Source organism: Tupaia chinensis, unplaced genomic scaffold (genome assembly GCF_000334495.1).
Source record: "Tupaia chinensis unplaced genomic scaffold, TupChi_1.0 Scaffold145870_1, whole genome shotgun sequence".
NCBI classification, from domain to species: Eukaryota; Metazoa; Chordata; class Mammalia; order Scandentia; family Tupaiidae; genus Tupaia; species Tupaia belangeri.
In genome coordinates, this window is record NW_006205727.1 from 1,016,000 (window position 1) to 1,028,991 (window position 12,992).

Here is a 12,992-nt window from a genome sequence, read left to right on the forward strand (position 1 = left end):
ACAGAGCAAAACTTTCAGATACCAGGTGGTGGTGGTCTACCTTGTTGGAGCCTGACGCTTGGAAAAAGAGACATCTAACCTGACTTTCATATGACATGGTTAAATATATAGCATGTAATGAGTTTCTCAAAGCCAGGACATGGCAGTTTTTTCCCCAAGCAAATGAGTTTTGCAGATTTTAAGTATGGTTGTGTCTAATGTGTTTGTTAAGGGAAAGGACAGGGGAGAAGTAGGAGGAAGGGAGAAAATCAGAGTTCTTTTGAAGAAAACTATGTAACACAGAGGAATATAACACCAATCATCATCATAATCATTTTCATCATAAAATCTGCCATTTATTGACCCTCAACCCTATCCTGGGTGACTTAAAGACATTGAAAGTTAGTGTCCAAAATGGCCATTTAAGGTCTTGCTGCTAGTAACTTGCAGAGCAAGGACTAGATTCGGCATCTTTTCCTCTTTAAAGACATACCCTTTCTACCTCACTAGAGTTTTTCAGAGACCAGCATGCATAGTACATTCTAAACCAACAAACTGGCAGTAAGGAAACCACATAATAGCAGAGCCTGAATGAACAGATCCATAACAAATACTCATAAGGCTTAGGCACATAGAATCTCTTTCACCTGGAAATTAAAGGAGAAACTAAAAAATTAGATCATTTAAAAAGACCGATGAAGCTGTCATGTAGAAACTTGAAGTGGTAGGGCCTAGGTGCAGAGAGTAAAGTAGAGATGGGAGCTGGTCAATGCGCATAAGGGATTATTTGGTGCTTTATATTCATTAAATTAACTAAACAATGTGAACCATAGTTGTTGCGTATCTTTATAGTTTCAAGGGCATTAAGAGATGATACCCCTAAAGATGGAATTGGGCATAAGGATTATTTTGAAATGAAGGCAATTAAAGAGCAACAAGAAAAAAATTCTGCCTTTTTTATTTTTCCCTAAAAGAAGACCATAATTTTTTTTTTTTTTTTTTTTTTTTTTTTTTTTTTGAGAAAGATACCTCTCTGTATCTGGGAGAGGAGACACTTATTGCCTTGGATGTGAGTTATACCAACATGATTCTGCATAAACAAACGTTACTTATAATGCAGCTCAGCCACTGTAGTGCTTGGTAATGCAACTGCTCTGCAAGTCTCAAGGCCACACGGCTACCATAGGTCAAATCCCAGGTTGGCTTGAAAACACAGTAGGTCCAAATGCAAGTGTCCCCAGCATCCTGAGGAGCTGAAGGGTTAGCGAAAGATGAGACTTTGTCAAGGGTTTATTATTTTTTTTTCTCTTAAGCATGCACACATGCACTCTCTATCATAAATAATAACAAAAAAAATTTATCTTCCATTAGTTTTCCCCATATGTTTCCTGGTGCCTTTCTCACAATTCATCACTTTTAGGAAGCCCAAATCCCCTTTTCTTTGACTAGTCACTTCTCTACAATTTATTGCCCAGCATTAAAATGGCATATAAACTCAAGAGTCTAACTACTTCTTGGAGTTTTTATTTCTTTTCTGTGAATATCCCATGCATGTTAAAATATCAGTATAAACATTGTATCATTTCTTCTCTTGTTATGTCTTTTGTCAATTTAACCCTCAAGCTCTGGACACTGAATCTAAGAGAGTAGAGTAAAAAGGGTTTTTTGTTTTCCTTTTAAATAATCTGTACTAGACTCTTCTCACACAGAAGATAGCATAACGTAATAGGAAAAATATTTGGTTGGAGGTTGAGACACTTATTAGCCTTAGCCTGGACCTCAGCTACCTTCATGACTGTAATTAAAGAATTCTACTATAAGTCTTTAGGCTTATAAATAGATTGGTCTAGAAGATGATGACAAATAGAATTCAACGAATGACTAAAAGACTTTGTCATGGAAGACTGAGAAGCCATATGTATTATGATCAGTTACTAATGTCTGTACTAGCACTGGAATGGAGTAATTCCAGTATGTGCACAGGTTATGTGTCACTTCTGAAATTAGAGATAGATAAATGTAATTCCAGCATTCAATGGATTGATGTGTACACTTAAATGAGTTGTTGATACATGCTCCAAATTCCACCAAAAAAAGAAGTGGGAAAATGCCTAGAGCAGTCAAACAATTTTTAGGAGAGAAAGAAAATGTATTTTGAGTCCAGAGGATAAAAGTAACAATAACCAAAGAACTATCAAGAATGTAATATACCACTTTATCCTATGTTTTCCAAAATTTGTGTTTGGGTGCTATAGATGTTTACCCAAGTATCATATAGAGATAAGTACAGCTCCCATTCAACTCTAATGTTCAGGTTATTTTATTCTGGAAGGAAAATTAATATATCTATCAGAAATCTATTTAATGTTATCAAATACATGGTTTAAAAAAACTGATAATGGACATTGAGTTCTTCCTTTGTGAAACCATTTAAATTTATTTAAATATGACCATAATATGTTATATTTAAAGTTTCAGAAACTTGTTCCTACATAATTTAAGTTTACTCCCTCCACTTTCTCCCAGATGCAGATGTAATTTATGTAGAAGCAGACATTAAAATAAGCCACTCAGGGCTGACTAACTTTCATTTACATAATGTTCTTTGGGAGAAAAGTATTAAATCAATTTTAACCTGTTTGGGCCTGCATCCAAATAATGTGCAGGCCTGTTTGAAGAGAATTAGTTTTGAAATTTGTAAAAGAGATCATATGAAATGCATTACTCAATTAAGAAAAGGAATTTATATTTTATTATAGAATACTGTACCATCTGCCGGATGAATATAGCTAATTAAATTTGACTTGGTATGTGATTTTAACAAACAGTTGAAAAATAAAAATTCTACGATAAATTCTTCAGCAGCACCTGAAATGATAGATACCCACTGGGAAAGATTGCATCCAGCCCTGCTTAGGTTGCAAACAGACTTTCCATTGTCTGTTGCAGTCAAGCATGTTTGCATTAAAAAGCAGGTCAGTTTCAGCAACTACTCACAAGCAACACAGAAAACCCAAAGGTAATGTTTGTCCAATATTATCAAAGAACTAACAAGCTAACACGTAAAAATCAAAACGGTTGTAAAGCTTTCCTGGCCACAGACAAGAAAACAACTTTGTTCTGAAGAGTGCTGCCAAAATCCCTTTTCTAAAAAAGGTAACCAAAGCAACTCTGTATAAAATACCCATTGTTTGTAATCCTACAATTAGGTTAAAATGCTTCAGTGACGAACCAAGCTAGATCCACACCACTCTTTGATCCTGGATCTGAGGAAATTAAACTTAACCATTTTGCTAAGCTTCAGTTGTATTTGTGGGATGGACATAGTATTAGAAGTGACCTTGTCAGGAGAAATGTTGGGTGGACTGTCTTTGTGTTATGCTGCAGTAGTAGACTATCTAAGATTGGGTAATTTATAAAGAAAAGAGGTTTCTTTTGGCTAATTTTGGCTTATTTTGGCTTTTGATTCTAGAGGCTGAGAAGTCTATGACTGGGCAGTCCCTTCTGATTGACTTCTGGTGATAGCTTTTGTGCTGCCTCAAATGGGGCCAAGAAGCAGAAGAGAGAACAGGCATATGAGGAAAGGCAAAACATGAAAGTGCACCTCACTTTATAGCAATCCACTCAAGTGAGAAGGAATGTATTCTCTGAGAATGAGAACTCACTAGAACAGCACCAACGACTAACCCAAACACTTCCTCTAAGTCCACCTCTTAAAGGTTCCACCTCTCAACACTGCTGCCTTGGCAATCAAATTGAAACATGAGTTTCAGAGGGGACAAACTGTAGTCAAAGAAATCAGAGAATTTGGAAAATGCTTTATGCCAAATTCTATACAAACTTATCTACACAGAGGCTGCAATAACAAAATGATTAGTTAAAAGAGCAGCATTTCTACCTCATATGCGACTACTCAGTATCAACTGCTGGAACATGATTTTTGCTTTTTCACTTTTCACCTAGATATTATCACGCATTTACACAGCCTTAGTACTTTGTCAAACAAAGGCATCATTGATTGAGCACCAACAAGGGTGATAGCTTTCTATCTTTTATGGGAACCAAGTCTTTTAGATCACTTATCATTTCTCTAGAGAACTTTGGTTAAATTAATACACCTTCAGTTCTAAATGGTGTGACTTTTCCAGAAATGAAAGACCAGTATATATTTTTTCTTAAAGAAAGAAAAGTTTAAAACATTTATTCAAATGGTTTAACAGCAGCCCTTAATAAGAGGAAGGATCTGAATAAGTGTAGCTGGTTCTGGGATCCGTAAAAGTAAGAAAAGAGTGTTGAGATGTTGCTATATGTAGTTTAGTGATAAAGGCTTCCCACTAGCATAAGTTTCCACTTTGGGCTAATAGCATTTATGAAGGACACAGCAGTATCACTTAAAAAGAGAGTTAAGGCTGAACAGAAAAGAAAACTGAAGATTTGTATGAGAAACAGAAGTAGCTGATACCTTTAGGGTCTAGAAGAGGAGAGAAGTTTTGCAAGTGCCATTATACAAGAATTAAGAATCCGTAAGAAATGAGGTGTTTGTTTTTGTTTTTGTTTTTCCCACTAACTAGAGTATTCAAATACTAAGATTATTTTTCTAAACTATTTTCCCTGGTATCACATTCATGGTGGTTATCTTGGGGACCTATACAAGACAGTTAACTTCAAAGCAACCTGTTGACATATGGGAATGATAGGAACAAATGCCAAATTAAAAAAAGCAGATGGAACATATGAAATAAATCACTGCAAAGCTGAACACATGTAGGTAGAGCTGGCCAAATTAGACTTGGGAAAACCAAGAAAAGGCAGAATGAGATAAATGCTTGGAGTAGGAGTTAGAGAATACCGTAATTCTCCTGAGGTCAGAAGAAGCTTCAACATACAAACTTGAGCTATAGGATTTGAAGGTAGTTACAAAACAATTTCATCGAGAAAAACCATGAAATCTTGTTCCTTAATTGTATATCCATTAAAAACATTTCGCAGGATATCCCTGCTAAGCTGACCTGCCTGTTTACAATATGTGTCCACTTAAGAATGGATTTATAAATGTATATCATTTGTCAAGGCAGAAAATCTTCATCTTTTATAAATACATTATCCAGTTGTTATTCCAAAACTAGAACTATTGTCCCAATGAGATGACTGGCAAGTCTCTGTGGGATTTCCAGTCTAATATTGTCTGAGTAGGTGAAGACCACATGTCAGACAGGAAGAACAGTGACTTGCACCTGTATTTCTTCAAAAAGCATCCAGTCAAATTGGGGCATGGGTCCTCCTTTCGGTAGTCTGTCTTGAGTGATGTTGACCTAAGAATCCTGTCTTACTTTTGAAATTTCTTTTAAAAATTGTTTTGAGCCAATCTGTCAACAGGTGTGTGCATTTTCTGCAGATAGCAGCAATTAAGATATCAAGTACTATTTCCTTGATTGCGGAGGGAGAAAGATGTTCTTACCAAATGCAGGTTAGATTAAAGACAGCATTTGGGTGTCTGTAAGGAGGTGATTTCATCTAGTTTGGCAGCTGATTTGATTGAGAAAATGACATCAAATGATATTTTTCAGGTCACACAAAGGTAAGGTGGAACTGAACTTTAGAAAGGACTGTGATTAAGACCCACTATCCCCACAGTGGCTGGATATAGCCAGCCTCTCTTTGTTTAAGAAGACATTTTAAATTTCAATAATGGACAATCATACTTAATGTTTTTATTGGATTTTTAAAACTAATATCTTTGAGAACAGATGTGTAGTGTATACATTTAATTTTAGAGAAACACACTTATTTTGGAATTGATAGAATTCTGTTTTTCATTTCTTGATTTGATATAACTTACCCACCATCATTCAGGAAGTACTACCAGCTGTTAGAACTTGCTGGCTCTTCCTGATTTAAAGGCAGGAACTGAGAAAAAAATGTTGTTATTAACAATAATTATAAGTACTATTTAGCAAGTGCTTACTATATGTTTGGCACTGTTCCAAGTATTAATCCTCACAAAAACCCTGTGACATAGGGACTATTATTTGAAAACTGAGGCATAGTGAGTAAATTTAGTATTAGAGTGCTCATGTTCATCTCTCTAACTGCACCTTATACTTGCTAGTACAGAGTAGCTGTGTGGCAAAATTATGTTGTAACCTGTCTTCAGTATCCTGCTTTTAGCCCCTGTCTTGGGTTCTGCCTTACAGATTTCAACTCCTGCTCTGTCTTTGTTCCTGATGATGTAAATAGAAAGAAAATGTCATGGACTGGGTGTCTTAAACAACAAACATTTAATTTTCACAGTTCTAGACTGGGAAGTCTGAGATGAGGGTTCAAGCATGGTCAAGTTCTGTTAAGAACCTTCTTCTAAATTTGGAGATGGTTACCTTCTCACTGTGTCATCACATGGCAGAGAGAGAGAGAGAGAGAGAGAGAGAGAGAGAGAGAGAAGGAAGCTTTCTTGTGTCTCTTTTTATAAAGTCCCTCATCTCATCAAGAGAATCCATTCTCATAACATCATCTAGCCCTAGTTAGTGCTCAAAGTAGAAAGAAATTGCTCAGTTCTCTCTCTAAATGTCTTTTCTTATCTTCTCATCTCTTTTGGACTTTGAAATAAATACCACATATCTTTTGAAACTAAGGAGCTGTCTGGAGCGTTATTTTATTTTTTTATTTTTTGGAGAGATTTTCACTATAGGGCGCGTGCTCTCGTCAGACAGACAGAGACAGAGAGACAGAAAGCGAGAAATTACCCCCCGGGGAGATGGTCACGCCGCAATCCCTTCTCCTCCATTCTCCTCTCAAGATCTTGGGCACGCATGCACACGCGTCCGGCGTGAGTTTTAAGCCACCGGGTGCAGGACACGAACCGCGGTCGACTACGTGGGAGTCCAGCGACATAGCCATTATGCCAACTGCTGGTTCCCCTGTCTTGAGCTTTTATGGATCATAATCCAACTATAGGTGTAAAGTATGCCCTGAACTTCTCAAAGCCCATTTACATGAATTCATGATTGTGATAATGTTCATTCATATGCATAGATGCCAAAATTATAGGTGCTTCTTACTTGAACAGAACCAGGTGTCTGAATAGTCAGACACAAATAGTTGTTTGTAGAAAGATAGAATGAGAACTTTTAAGAAAAAAAATTACTCTGCATTACTTTGGTAAATAATTAATTCATCAAAAAGAAACCAAGTTCTTTTTTGCTTCAGAAATATTGTATTGTATAGTTATATTATGTAACCATATCTTCTTAGTATTTAATTTTTTTAATAGGCATACTTTGCACTCAATATTTGTTTTAATAGACCTTAGGTCTAGAGGATTGAGGTAACTCTTTGGTTTATGGCTCTCTTAATTAATTGCCTGTTGTCTCCTTTTCCCATGCCCGCTTTCCTTCTTCCACTGACAGACTACCATTCTAACATAACTAATATATTTTATTTAGATATATTCTAAAAACATGGACATGCATTTTACAATTAAATTAATGAAAGCTCTTCTGTTTATTTATATTATCTTCTGTTACATGACTAAGTAATATGATCTATGTTTCATAATGGAGTGAATATTTAATGGTAGAAGTTACATAATAGAGGTTTCTATATTCTTTATCAGGTCATTTCCTAGATATTTTATATATAAGAATGTAGCTTTTGGTTGCTATTGTGATTAGAATTTCATTTTCTGTTATATTTTCATTCAATATTGCTGTCTCTCTTAATCGCATATTACCACAATAACAATAAGTAAAAAAGAATCTCAAGCTCATTGACTCAGCATAATAAACATTTAATCTTCATTTTTAGTTATATTTTAAACTTTTATCACTCTGGTTGTACTAGTTATTTCTACAATAATGAGGTATAACAGAGAAATCCAAATCTCAGTGGCTTACAGAATTAAACATGTCTATTTTCTCTCAAGAGTCTGTAGGTTTGTTAGGGCTCAGCAGGAGTTGGCTAAGATCAGTCGGACTTGGCTTCAGGCTACAAGTTGTAAGCATGTTTGCTTTATATATCTCTTTATTTTCCTTGGAACACTGACTGGCTAAAGAATGTTCTCTTGATAACTAGCAGGAGCACAAGAGAATTAAACAGAACCATGCCAGCAGCTTTAAACCTTCTGTTCTTATTCAGTCCATAAGCAGGCCATTGGCCCAAACAAGTCACATTGGCCAATGCCAAAACCACTTTGGAAGAAAGTATATTCTGTCCATAGCGCAAGCTGAAGGATAACACTAACCAACTATAGTATTAGGGTATAGATATATAATTCTGAAATATAATCTCTACTGAAGTAAATTCTATTAATATTTATAAGTATTTTTTTAATTTGTTTTTTCCCCTTGCTGAAATCTCTTACCACTAATAATTGTTAAAACTTTTGGATTTTTCAAAGTAGTTAATCATATAGTTTGTATATAACGAAGGCTTAATGTCCCCCTTTTGACTCATATCTTGTTTCTTTTCTTATAGCATTGGCAAAGACCTAGTCTGTTTAATAATAGTTAGGCAAATGGACAACTTTATCTTCTTATACATCTTGAAGAAAATAAATATGATGTTGCATCATTAACTATATTATTCACTATAAGGTTTTTTGCATCTTATCAAGAAAGACTCCATCCATGATTGTTTTTTTTTTTTTAGGAATTTTTAAAATTTGTTCTAAAATCATTGAAGCAAAAATCATGATAAAACATTGTTATCCTTTACAATTCTCTAATGCAAAGCAAACAGACAACAACAAAAATCCCCAACTATTTGTAGGAACAAAATGGCTTTGTAAATGGAATGAAACAATATAAATTCAAAACTTATAGATAAAGGTTAGCTCTATTGCTCACTTCTTTAAAAAATTTATATGAATCTCCAGTCAAAACCAACCAGAGTATCTTCTTCAAAGCATTATTTCTATGGCTTTCTAAGTAGAACACTGAACTGCACACTGTCTTGGAATGTCCTAAGAAGGCTCTTTCAGTGATTAGGTAACAGAGTTAACAACTCCAGAAATCTTTCTTTCAAATCGAAGAGGGTAAGACAGAGGAATAGAAAAACTATTCAAACATCATCTTCGTTCCTTGTAGCTTATGGTTTCTACTACCTTGGAAACCACCTTGCCCTTCAAAGCCTCCTCGGTATCTGCCATCACATCCACATCTACCTCCTCTGCCTCTACCTTGGCCTCCAATGCCTCCTCTGCCTTTACTATGACCCATGAAGTCACCTTTGTACTTAGGTTTGGCCTGGTCCAAGGTAATTTTGTTTCCATCAGTTTCACCATTTTTCATGACCTCCTTGGCAGCTTTGGCATCTTTCTTACTGTTGAAGTCTACAAAACCAAACCCTTTGGAGGATTCTGTTTTCTGGTCAGTGTCTATCTTTGCACGAATAGAGCTATCAAAAGACTCCTTTAATGTCTCTTTGGTGATATCCTCAGACAGACTTTGACAGAGTTTTCTTTCTTTCCTTTTTCCTTTTTTATTTGAGAGGTTTTTTTTTTTTTTTTTTTTTTTTTTTTTTTAGGGTTACAGACAGAGAGAGACATAGAGACAGAAAGCGATAAATCACCCCCCCCAGGGTGGATGGTCATGCTGCAATCCCTTCTCCTCCATTCTCCTCCTGGGATTTTGGGCACGCACGCACACGCACCCGGCGTGAGTTCTAAGCCACCAGGTCCAGGACATGAACCACGGTCAGCCACGTGGGAATCCAGCGACAGCGCGATTACGCGTACTGCTGGTTCCCAGACTTTGACAGAGTTTTGAACGCCTGACTTTTTGTATTAGCTGATCCCCTGGGTCCTTGCAACTCCAGCCTGTTTGCTGTGCCTTCAATTTCTTTTTTATTACAGGAATTTAAAACTTCTTTAGCATATTCAAGTAAAGCAAATTCTATTAATGTATACCTTTTAGATTTGCCATTTTGACTCTGAGGCACTTTAATTAAAGTTGCCCTCTAAATACTTCCTGAAGTTTTTCTTCAGTTGCATTGTGGGAAAATTTGTTCAGAATCAGAGTTTTCAATTCACCACTCCAAGTGCTATTCTTTCCACCTCTGTCCTCTTGATTTTGACCTTTCTTTCCAGTGTAGAATGGGAAAATGGTTTGCCCTTCAATCTCTGTTCCCTGCTTTTCTTCCAAGATTTTCTATGCATCAACTTCTGTCTTCAATTCAATATAAGCAATCCCTTTACTTTTTCCACCTTCGCTTATCATTCTGATCTCCATGGCATCTTCAAATATTTCTTTTAATTCATTCTGAATGACTTCACAAGGAAGATTTTTAGCCAAAAGTGTTCTTGCATCTTGATCTTTCTTATTATCTTTTCCTTTTGGTTTCTCTGGTAGAATTTCATTGCCAAAGACTTTTAAACCAGTGAGTTTTTTCTAGATTTTCAGCAGATACAAACTCAACATAGCCAAACTTCCTAGATATACCAACTCTGACATCCACAACAGCAAGATCGTTAGCAAAAACATCACTGATAACAGTTTTTAAGTCAGGAATAGATTTGTTATTGTTCAGGTTTCCAACAAACAGTTGGAAGGATGTAGTTGGTTCTGTGGCTTCCACCTTCTGTTTCTTGGTATCAGGAGCTGCTTTCTGTTTGGTTATTTCCTTCTTTCATTTTCCAGGAGCCTTTATGAAAGGTTCTTCTTCTTTCTCACCTTCCTCATTCTCACTGTTTTCCTCATCATCATCTTCATCCTCATGTTCATCATCTTCTTCATCTTCATCTTGAGCCATTCTCTTGGCTTTAACAGAGATAATTTTTGCAGGAGTTTTCTTTTCTTTGGCTAGTGTGGTCTCTGTAGCTTTTTCTTCAGACTCACCTTCTTCCTCCTCATCTTTACCATCCTCATCTTCCTCCTCCTCATCATCACCACCCTCCTTCTCCTTCTTCTCCTCTTCTGAATCAGGGATAGCAGCTGCTGCTTTCATCACTGCTGGCTCAAATTCATCCTTATCATCATCTTCCTCCCTGTCATCCTCTTCTTCCTTATCACTTTCTTTGTAGTCTTCCATTTATTGCCCCCTTGGCTGGGGTGGCACCTCCTTTCTTACCAGGAGTTGCTACAAATGCTTTGCATGGCGTGCCTCCCTTCTTGTTAGGTGTTGTGACTGCTTTGGCTGGTGTAACTGTCTTCTTGGACAGTATGGTAACGGCCATTTTGCCTGGGGTGACCACTGTTTCCTTGGCAGGTTTGACAACTGCAACCTTTTTTGTTGGGGAAACCACTACCTTCTTTGCTGGAGTTGTGGCAGCCTTCTTGCCTTTTTTTTTTTTTTTTTTCTGAGAAATGATAACCTCTTCTCCACTGCTATCCTCTTCTTCATCTTCTGACATTTCCTCATCTTCACTGTGATAACCTCCTTCGAAGACTGATTTTTTACCAGCCTTAGAGAGGTTCACCATGATAGCAGCGTGTGAGGTGGGCAAGTGGCACAGACAAGACTTGAGGAACTCAAGCGACATTGACGGCGGCCATGGGCACTGACTATCCCAGAGCACATATGCTTGGCTGACAGCTAGAGCTCGAGACTGAGGCAAAAAGCTCCATTGTTAGCTTTTAAAAGTTATAATCATAGTGGTTGATTTATGTTATATTTATGAAATATTATTTTATAAATATTTTCTATGCATTGATTAAAGTAAACATTATTGTTCTTGGTTGTTAAAGTGTTGAGTTACACTGATAGAATTTCTTTTTCTTTTCTTTTCTTTTTTTTTTTTTGTTATAGGATGAATGCACTCACCAGAGAGAGACAGAGAGATCCTGCCAGCCTGGATCAGGACACACATGCACATACACAGCATGCACAGGGACCCTGGGGTATGAATCCAGGAACTTTCTATGTGGGTTCAATTTTGTTATGAGTTCACCACTGCATGGGTTCAGTATTAATTTTTTAAAGATACTTAAAGATTCAGTTAATTTAAAAGAGTTTTCATGTATGTCTATTAGTGAAAGTAATGTATAATTTTTCTGTTATTTTTATTGTTTTTATCCCATTGTATAAATGATACTACTTTGCTAAAATGAACTTGATTAAAAGAAAGCTTTCACTTTTACTTTTTTCTAATATAACTTTTACAAAATACAACTACATCTTCCTTACATGTTTAGCAGAACTTACTTGTGAAATCACCGTAGACTGAAGCTTTTGGGAAGTGGAGGTTTCTTATTGCTGTTTCAACATCTCTAATGTCTTTGGACTTTCCTCATTAGCTCTTTCCTCTTTCCCCCCTTCCTTCTCATTTCTCTCCTCTTCTCTTTTTTAAAAAAATTTGCCAGAGAGCACATATGAGAGAGAGAGAGAGTAAGAGAGAGAGAGAGGACATGCCAGAGACAGAGAGAAAGAGAGAAAATGACAAAGCACCTCTCCTCAGGGCATGGTCATACTAGGGTCCTTTTTTTCTCCACTATTCCCTCCTTTTGTGATTTTTGAGTCCCAGCATGTTTTTCATACCTCTGGGTCTGGAACTGGTACTGGGATGGGCCATGTGGGATCCAGGCATCTTAACCACCAGGTCATAGACCATCCTTTTTCTTTTTCTCTTTTTTTTTTTTTTTTTTACTGGAAATTTATATCAGTTTTTCTTAGATTGTAAAGACCAATTCTTTTTTTTTTTTTTCCAAATAGCTAATAAACTTAATATCAAGCCCTGGTATTTCTTTTCTAACTTCGATCAACTGCTGAAGAACTTTTTGTGTCAGTTTTGGTACGTTTATATTTCTCTAAACAATGGCCAGTTTTATTTAAGCTTTGAAATTTATCCATTTAATTTGAGGATTTATATTTATTAGAATCAGGTACTTCATAATACTCTTACCATTTTAAATTTTGATTGTGTTTGTGGTTTTGCTTCCTTTTCATTCTGTATTTTGCTTAATTTGTCTTATTATCTTTATCAGTTTTACTGGAGGCCTACCTTATTAAAATTTTCAAAGAACCAGCATTTTGTTATATTAATCTTCTTTCTCATTTTTTTTTCTTTTTTCTTTTGGAGAGGA

The 12,992-nt window shown here is 36.2% G+C and overlaps 1 pseudogene; it reads right to left on the bottom strand.

Moving 5' to 3' along the window:
* Positions 1-9,029: 9,029 nt before the first annotated feature.
* LOC102472285 (nucleolin pseudogene) lies at positions 9,030-11,452 on the bottom strand (annotated as a pseudogene).
* Between the last annotated feature and the right edge of the window lie 1,540 nt (positions 11,453-12,992).